Source organism: Bos grunniens, chromosome X (genome assembly GCF_055505025.1).
Source record: "Bos grunniens cultivar Pamir isolate PY7600 chromosome X, Bosgru_T2T1.0, whole genome shotgun sequence".
Lineage (NCBI taxonomy): Eukaryota > Metazoa > Chordata > Mammalia > Artiodactyla > Bovidae > Bos > Bos grunniens.
The window spans coordinates 12,922,403-12,931,655 of NC_141194.1; the positions used below are offsets into that span (position 1 = coordinate 12,922,403).

Sequence of the window (9,253 nt, forward strand, 5' to 3'; positions counted from 1 at the left end):
GGCTTTTGAGGCACAGGACCCATACCTAGGACAGTCCACGAAGGTTGTAGCAGCAGTTCAGAATGCAGTCCAGTGCTACCATGTCATCTAGGATGGGAAGAAAAGAGCTACTACTCAGACATCACCGGATCGTTTTTTCAAGAGGGTAGATAGAGTTGAATCCAACAAACAAGACCCTGTGCTAACAATGTCCGGTGTGAGTGACATTGCACCTCGCCCTCCGTCTCCTATTGCTGACAGTCCCTCAGCTCTGCTATCTCCCACCTCCTCTCCCTCCTCCAGTCTGGAACTTTCCTGTTCACTTGATGCCAGCCCCTGTGTACCAGCTGTTGTACTGTACTGCTGTGCTTTTCAAGATCCTGAACTATGAGATTTAAAATGTTTTCTTATTTTTTGTTTTCTATGTCTTATGTACGTGAAAAGTATTATAAAGCTATTATAGTACAGTGCTATATAGCTGATTGTGTTAGTTGGGTACCTACACTAATTTTGTTGGATTTATGAACAAATTCAACTTTAAATGTGCTCTTGGAATGGAACTCATTCGTATGTAGGGGACTTATTGTATTAGGGATGGGTCACTGCTGTCTATAACAAAGAACCCTGAGAGTTCAGTGACTTGACACAATGAAAGTTTATTTTTCACTCAATGTAGAGTTCATTGTTGTGTGATTTTGTTTGTTGTTCAGTAGGGACCCAGATGGAGAAGGCAATGGCACCCCACTCCAGTACTCTTGCCTGGAAAATCCCATGGATGGAGGAGCCTGGTAGGTGGCAGTCCATGGGGTCACTAAGAGTCGGACACGACTGAGCGACCTCACTTTCACTTTTCACTTTCATGCATTGGAGGAGGAAATGGCAACCCACTCCAGTGTTCTTGCCTGGAGAATCCCAGGGACGGGGAAGCCTGGTGGCTGCTGTCTATGGGGTCGCACAGAGTCGGACACGACTGAAGTGGCTTAGCAGCAGCAGCAGCAGCAGCAGGGACCCAGATCCCTTCTATGTGTGCTTCCATCTTTCTCTTGTGCTCGAGAGTTTTCTCTTTGTAGCCAGTGTGTGGAAGAAAGAGAGAACTGTAGAGAGGATACAATTTCTCTTCACACATCACTTATGTGCATATTTCATTTCCTGGAACTCAGTTATGTGACAAGACTTAACTGCAAGGGTGAGTGGGACATGTAGTATAGCTGTGAGCACAGGAGGAAAAAGTTGTGGTGAGCACAGCATCTGGCAGATGGCACAAAGCCAAGTGGCTCTGAGAACGTACAGGCGTGCATGCTCAGTTGCTAAGTCCTGTCCAACTCTTTGTGACCCATAGACTGTAGCCCACCAGGCTCCTCTGTCCATGGGATTTCCCAGGCAAGAATACTGGAGTGGGTTGCCATTTCCTTTTCCAGAGGATCTTCCCAACCCAAGGATCAAACCCTCATCTCTTGCATCTTCTTCATTAGCAGGCAGATTCTTCACTACTGAACTATCTGGGAACATACGTGAGCATTTAATTCAGACTGGTGATCCACGAGGGCATCATGGAAGAGTCTTAAAAGAGGGACAGGTGTTAACCAAGAAGAAGAGGGTGTTCCAGGCAGAGGGAGCTGTGTGTGCTAAGGCAAGGCAGGAGAAGAGCAGGCTGTCTTCTGGGAATTATGAAAGATTCTCCCCTGGATGGAGTGAGTGGAGGGGAGTGAGTGGAGGGGAGGAAGTGGGCACAAGGCTGGAAGAGAAGGCCTTGTATGTCCTGAGAAGACATAAAACAGAACCCTGCGATTGCAGCCCCTTTGAGATCTAAGCACAGTGAATCTAAGTCACTTCACTGGTATTTGAGGAGTGGTTTATATTTTCCCAATTTTTCCCCCTACCTCCTGGAAAGGAAATGCCTCACTGGAAGATTGTAAACAAGTGTTTCTGGCATGAACCAAGCCTGCTAGTTTAATTTGTTACACTTTGGGCGTCTGCTTGGACAAAGAATCAAAGCTCAGAACTCAAGGGTCTAAACCCTGGTAGGCAGGAGTCCTACCTGATCATGTGAACCTTTAGTCTCAGCTCTTTCTTTTGGAGGGGAGATATCAGGGGCCCAAGGTGACAGAAGTGCAAGCCCCCCTTTTCTTTAGCAAGAAGGCTTATTATAGAAATGAAGAGTTTGGAAATGAAGCTGAAATATCCAGTTCCTTCTGAATAAGAGTTCTCGGTTGAGTTTATTGAACAATTCTGAAAAATCCCTGAGTCTGGGAGAGACATGCTCCAAGTACAGCGTCTTCAGGGCAAGCTGCACCTTCAGAGAGCCCTGCCATGTTGTTTTATAAATATGAGGTGTTCTGTAAGTGCCAGCATAAGTGTTTGCAGGTATTGGAATGGTTTTTCCCTCACTGCATTTTCTTTGAAATGCTGAATAAAAAGTATCTTTGAGAATAAGATTATAACCCAGGTATACCTTCATTTGTTTGCCCTGAAATCCTCTTAATAGATTTGACAGAAAAAAAGGAATTGACACAGACACTGTGTAATATTTCCAAGATTCACCTGTGAGTATCCTGTAGCATCATAACCAAAACCTACGTCAGCAGAGGATATAAATATTGTATGTTTGTGTGTATGTGTAAAATATGTTATCTGCTGATCTTGCTTATGCTTATGATATGTAAACATATACATATTAAAAATAACCACAGTAACCATTTAGAACATAGCCAAGAGAATTTTGGGGTGGGAGGAGGGGTATTCTATTATAGACAAATGTCTAAACAATTTTGGAGAGCTGGTGCATGCTGATAACAAAAGCAGACTGACTTTTAGTCAGTTGTATTAATGTTTTGAAATTTTCTAACGAAAATGCACCTTTTAATTTTGTACCTGTGTGAACCACTCTTGTCCTTGGTATCTCACTGCAGAATAGGGCACAGGTCTCCTCCACCTCTGCATTAGACTTCATCAAAGCTATGAGGCTGAAGGAAAGCCAAGGGGAAGAAAGACAATGCTTGGGGAATGAAATAAAGGGAAAGCAAAGCAAATGAAAGACAGATACAGAGACTTGTGATGCAGGACCTTTGAAATGCAAATAAAATTGGCTTGAACCTCCATCCATGTGTGGTGAGAGTCTGCATCTTGATCTTTCTGGAGATTCTGAGAACCAGAGGTAATGGTGGAGGAATTGATGTTTTTATCCTAGACACTCCTGGCTTTATATACTTCCTAGGAATTAGTTTGATGGAAGAACCATCTAGTTCCTCCCCTCAGCCCCCGTTCCTACAAACATGAGGCATGTGTGTGTGTGTGTGTGTGTGTGTGTGTGTATGAAGGATGGGGTAGAATGGGAAAAGGACAAAATTTATAGACTATTTAGAAGGATGAGAGCTTTGAAATAGTTTATACCTAGGGCCACACATCATACAACACTAGAGGACATCATTCTTGTAGTTTACACAGAAGATGCCTCTTGGAGTTTGTGAAGATGCTGTCTTGCTCACAGCTTCCCCCAGCCCTGTCTACTCTTGCTCTGTCAGAGTCGTCCTCTCCCTTTTTGGAGATTCTTATTCTGCTGGCTGAGGGAAAGTTAGTAGATGGGAACTGTAGGGGTCCTGCCCATGTTCCTAACTCAGGTCCCCTATCCCCTACATATCTCTCTTCCTACCTCCTGTTTCTGTTGTGGGTCTAGGCCAGCAGTTCTCAACTGGGTGTGATTCTGCCTCTATCCACAGGGAACATTTGGTACTGTCTGGAAACGCTTTTGGTTGTTGCGACTTGGGAGAGCATCTAGTGGGATCCAGGAATGTGTCCAGGACAACCCCCATCACTAAGAATGATCTGGCCCCAAGTGTCAGCAGTGCCCATAACGAGAGCCCTGCTCTAGAACACCCCCTCCCTCAGTTATCCAGAGCTCTGCAGCCTTATCAACACTGCCAGGAACACTTCTTCACATGGCCAGAGCTAGTTCTACTAAACTAGTCTGTTTGTTCCCATACATCCAGGGTCCAAGCAACAAGGTAAATGAGTGAAATGAGTCCAGAGTAAGAGGAGAGAGAGCGCTGGCCTATCTGCCTTAGTGGTGGGGAATAGTAGGTGGGGCTTGTGACAGATTGGAGCTTGCACACTGTGTCTAGAAAGGCAGCCCTAGACTATTGCCACCATACAGGCTCCTGATTTCTAAGTCCTTGAGAGAGGTTCAATATCTCATCTCCCTTAACCCCCGGAAAGTCCCTTTTTGTTATTTTAAATTGAGGGTTAGCATCGATACACACATACATGTACCAATTTTAAGTGTCCATCCCAGTGAATAACCAAGATAATCTTGAATCAGAGTGGATTGGAAGACTTACACTACTAGATTTCAAGACTTACTTGAAAGTCACAGTAATTGAGAATGTGGCGCTGTTGCAAATATTAGATGAATAGATCAATGGTGCCGAATAGAGAGGCCAGAAACATCCACACATCCACGATCCCTTGATTTACGATAAAGACACTATCATAATCCGGGGGGAGGGCATTGGGGAAATAGCCTTTTCAATAAATGGCACTGGAGCAATTGGATATCCACATGGCAAAAAATGAACCTGGATCCGTCCCATGTCCCCAAATTATTTCAATATGGGTCCTAGGTCTAAATGTGAAAGGTAAAACAATAAAGCTGCTAGAAGAGAGCACAGGATAATAACTTCATGAATTTCAGAAAAAGTGTTTTTAACGGGGCGTACAAAGCAGTCACCATAAAGGGAAAGATTGATACACTGGATTTCATTGAAACTAAGAACTTCTGTTTATCAAAATTCATAAGAGAGTTTTGGCATGCTGCAGAACAGTAGAAGTTATTTACAATACATCTGTCAAAGGATTCCTGCCTATTTTTGAAAATATGTTGGCCACTATTTCCAATTTAAAACATTGAGGGGAAAAAACCCCCACTGTGCAGGCTAACATTGTGCAGGCCAAACAAAACATGTCTGTGAGCCAACTCAGACCCCAGCATGGCCAGTTTGCAACCTCACCTTCAGCAGCATAGAAGAGTGAGACAAGCGTTCACAGTTACACATTTTCTCATTCTTTCCTTGCCAGCCTCTGTAAGGGAAAGAAACAGTGTAGAGATATTTCTCATTAATAAGAATTTTTTCCTTCGATGGCAGAATGGCTGATAATGAATTTAGCTTCTAAGTAACACTTCCCTCTCTCTGATAGACACAATAATTTTTAAAAATATTTAAAGTATGACTTGATCAAGCTTTTGAAAATTGAAATATAGTTGGCTTACAATGTGTGTTTCTGGTATACAACAAAGTGATTCAAATACATATATATGTATGTATACACACATACACACACACACACACACACACACGTATATGTATTCTGTTTCAGATTCTTTCCGTGATAGGTGATTACAAGATATTGGGCATAGTTCCCTGTGCTATAAGTAGGTCCTTGGTATTTATTTTATATATAGTAATATATATCTCTTATTCTCAAACTCCTACTTTATCCCTCCCTCCCCTTCCCCTTTGGTAATCATAAGTGTGAGCAAGAATTTTTAATTGGCTTCCACTGTGTGTTCAGCCTGTTAGGCTCTGTGAAATCCACAGCTGATCCATTTTTCTGTCTGCTCTCTGACTCTGAAATTTCTCAGCATTCCTGGAAGTCAGCTTCAAGCTGCAATGACGCGGAAGATATGGAGAAACAGAGCTTAAACTTAACAACATTTTGAGTTCATTAATGTCCAACTTCCTTACTTTAAACCTTCTTCTCTAACTCTGGTTTCAGCCTCCTCCTTTTATTCTCCTCCCAGGCACCATTCTTCCTTAATTCTCTGATGGTCCAGTTGGAGGCAGTGGAATTGGGTAGGAGCGTAATTTTCTCTTGTCACCTCTTCTGACCACACTGTTAGAATGAATAAGAAGAGGTAACCTGAAGGATGGCACTCTGGCTGCATAGCATAGTGATTTATAGCGTGAGATCTGGAGTTCAACTTCCTGGATTCAAATCCTGGCTCCATCTCTCTCTCTCTTTTCTTAAAAAAAAAAAAATTCCATTATGATTTATCATAGAATATTGAATATAGTTGTCTGTGCATACAGTAGGACCTTGTTATTTATCTCTTCTATATATAAAAGCTTACATCTGGTAATCCCAGCCTCCCAGTCCATCCCTCCCTGAAGCCCCTCCCACCTTGGCAACCACCAGTCAGTTCTCTATGTCTGTGAGTCTGTCTCACAGATTGGTTCACTTGTGTCATATTTTAGATTCTACATATAAGTGACATCATATAATATTTGTCTTTATCTTTCTGACTTACTTCACTTAATATGATTATCTCTAGGTTCATCCATGTTACTTGCAAATGGCATTATTTCATTCTTTTTATGGCTCAGTAGTTTTCCATTGTATATGTGTGTGTGTGTGTGTGTGTCTATACCACATCTTCTTTATCCATTCCTCTGTTGATGGGCATTTAGGCTGTTTCCATGTCTTGGCTATTGTGAAGAGTGATGCTATGAATATAGGAATGTATGTATTTTTTGGAATTATAGATTTGTCTGGATATATGCCTGGGGTAGGATTGCTAGATCAGATTGTTACTCTGTTTTTAGTTTTCTGAGGAATCTCCATTCTGTTTCTACAATGGCTACACCAACTTACATTCCCATCACAGTGTATGTAGAAGGGCTCCCTTTTCTCCATACCCACTCCAGCATTTGTTATTTATAGAATTTTTATTGGTGGCCATTCTGACTGGTGTGAGGTGATAACTCATTGTAGTTTTGATTTGCATTTCTCCAAAAATGAGTGATGATGAACATTTTTTCATGTCTGGTTCTGTCTCTTAATACCTGTGTGATCTTAGGCAAGTTACTTGCTTCTCTGTGCCTCACTTCCTCATCCATAAGTTACCAATAATAGTGCCTATATGTTAATACAAATATAAAGTACATAGAATACTGCCTAGTAAGCATTAGACATGTGTTTGTTAAATTAAAAATTGACAGTTGGTAGTTGTCAGGCCTTGGCATTTTGTCCAGTGTTGGGAAGTAGAAGACACAGGAGCCCCATCTCAGAGATCATCTCAGAGCCCAAAAACCCACCCCTGGTTTCAAATCAGGCAAACAGGTTGGCCAAACTGCTCCCCCCTTGAACGGGCCAAAATGTGACAACTGGGTCATTTGATGACATTCTTCTTGTGGAGCCTGGTAATGGCTGAAATCCAAAGTCAGCAGGAAGATGATTACAGTCATTCTGTGAAGTATTCTCTCTCCTAAAATTTAAAACTAGAATTATTATGCAGACAAAGTTTTTAACCCTGAGAAGTGAAGTAACTTACCTAGGACATGGAAACATGATAGAGAAAAGCCTAGCTTTCCTTGACCAGACTGTTAGTTCAGTTCAGTTTAGTCGCTCAGTCATGTCCGACTCTTTGTGACCCCATGGACTGCAGCATGCCAGGCTTCCCTGTCCATCACCAACTCCTGGAGCTTGCTCAAACTCATGTCCATCAGGTCGGTGATGCCATCCAACCATCTCATCCTCTGTCATCCCCTTCTCCCTCCTTCAGTCTTTCCAGCATCAGGTCTTTTCACATGAGTCAGTTCTTTGCATCAGGTGGCTAAAGTATTGGAGTTTCAGCTTCAGCATCAGTCCTTCCAATGAATAGTCAGAACTAATTTCCTTTAGGATGGACTGGTTGGATCTCCTTGCTGTCCAAGGGACTCTCAAGAGTCTTTTCCAACACCACAGCTCACAGACTGTTAGTAGAAATATGGATATTAAAGATTTCTGGTGGGGACTCAGAAGGATTAAGGACAATTACAGAGAAATCCTAAATCACTTTAGAGAAAGCCTAAATACCATAAAGAAGCTTAGAAGGAATCTGGACTTGGAGGCCGTTTGGAAATGGATGCATGTAGAATAGATGCAAGTCATAGGGGCCACCAGAGGGTAGATTGTCATAAGCAGAATTTTGGACCACAGGGTCTTAGTCATCTGGTATTAACCCTGTAGTTATTTTACGTTGCAAAAGGGGCTTTGCACATGTAATTACACTTGCTAATCAGCTGACTTTTATTTATTTATTTTTTTTATGATCCATGAGTACTTCTTTAATAGAGAAGAAATTAACCATTCATACTTGCATCTACAGAAAGAAATTAACAGTCTTGCAATTCTAGAATCCTTCACAATAAGGAATTCTTAAGTTCTCATAGAGTGAGGGGGGAGAAGGGGAGAGAGAAAATCATCCAGAACAGTGTTTCCCAAATTTGGGTGTTTTCACAGACATTTTTTGCGGGAGGGGGATGCAGGTTTTCTGCGTAACATTTAAATGTTTGTGTGTTCCTTCTGTGTGTCATCTAAACAATATATGCTTGTCCAGGATTCCCTGGACACCGTCTGACCTAACAGCGTTGCTGTATGATCACCGCACCTACATTTAGACCTCTGATCCCTGTAGCACAAAGTGAAGACCAACCGTGCTTAACTTTTCATGTGGTTTCTCTCGGATTGAGAGACAGAACAGACAGAACCATCGAACATTTCCTGTGAGATCTGTGAGTTGTCAGGGTTCAGGGCAGTGGTTCACAGCAATGACTTTCAAAGCAAGAAGGGATGGGGTGGGGTGGAGATGGTGGCCTGGGAAGACACCTGTAATTATTGCAGAGCTCCAATTTGCTTTAGCCGTGTCAACACTTCCCCTCTCTCGTGCATATTTACTAGATCAGTGCATCCACCTATGCACTCTTGACCAATGAAGACCTGAGGTACCGTTCTGGCTCCGGTGAGCTGCTGCAAGTAATCTTGAATCTCACTGGTGTTACCGGCAGCTGTAATACCGACAAATTCCAAAAGCCCTTGTTTGAAGGGCAGTTGGCTGAGAAGCTCCTGAGTCTTTCTGCAGTAGGGGCAGGTGGGCTTGATGAACACGACCACCTTCCCAGGCTGGATCTTGCTGTTGACAAATGCTTGAGCCATGCTGCCTCCCTCCGGGGGGTACACCTCCACTGTCTCAGCTGACTTTTAAATAGAGGGATAATCCAACAGGCCTAATATGGTCACATAAGCCCTTAAGTGCAGAAAAGGAAGACAGAAAGACGTGAAGCATGAGGGCTTGCAGGTGGAAAGGGCAGTGTGATAAGGAATACAAGTGGCCAAAGAAGTTGAAAGAGGCTTGTGGCTGACAACCAACAAGGAAATGAGGACATCAGCCCTGTAGTCACAAGGAATTGATTCTGCCAACACCTTGAATGTGCATGGAAGTAGATTCATCCCCAGAGCCTCC

The 9,253-nt window shown here is 42.8% G+C and overlaps 1 pseudogene across 1 annotated transcript; it reads right to left on the bottom strand.

The window, feature by feature from the left end:
• Positions 1-8,057: 8,057 nt before the first annotated feature.
• On the bottom strand, positions 8,058-8,974 carry LOC147339809 (glutaredoxin-1 pseudogene; annotated as a pseudogene). The gene has a single exon (XR_015159485.1). The product of XR_015159485.1 is annotated as a glutaredoxin-1 pseudogene (transcript).
• Positions 8,975-9,253: the final 279 nt, after the last annotated feature.